Raw genomic sequence first — 536 nt, 5'->3', positions numbered from 1 at the left:
TCGAAACCTTCCATACTCATTGATCTACACTTTTCTAATTTATTTTTGTCAATTATCTCCTCTATTCATCCTATTTCGTTTTATTTCCTTTATTTAAATATTCTCTTCTGTTCTCCATCAACGGATTTTGATTCCGAATATTCGCAATATAATCCTCAGGAGAATAATAAAAAAAGAAACTTTCCATTTTGTTTTATCTACAATTTTATCGTTTATTCTCTTATTAACCTGTTTACTGGTATCTCCCTTCTCTTCTTTATATTTTCCTCTGTTCTTCGCATTCTCCATCCACGGATTTTGATGCCGAATATTCGGAATATGATCCACAGGAGAATGAAAATAAATAAATAAATAAAATGCAAAATCGGAATCTTCCATTTTTTTTTATTTACGATATTCATCTATTTATTCTTCTTTAATTCTATCTACTGTTATCTCCCTTTCTTTCTTTATATTCTCCTCTATTTTTCGCATTCGCCATCGACGGATTTTGATGCTGAATATTCGCAATAAGAAGAAGAATAAGAAACAGGAAG

The sequence above is a fragment of the Penaeus monodon genome, chromosome 24 (genome assembly GCF_015228065.2).
Source record: "Penaeus monodon isolate SGIC_2016 chromosome 24, NSTDA_Pmon_1, whole genome shotgun sequence".
NCBI classification, from domain to species: Eukaryota; Metazoa; Arthropoda; class Malacostraca; order Decapoda; family Penaeidae; genus Penaeus; species Penaeus monodon.
The sequence above is the reverse complement of the archived record's forward strand: the minus strand, read 5'-3'. Positions refer to the sequence as shown.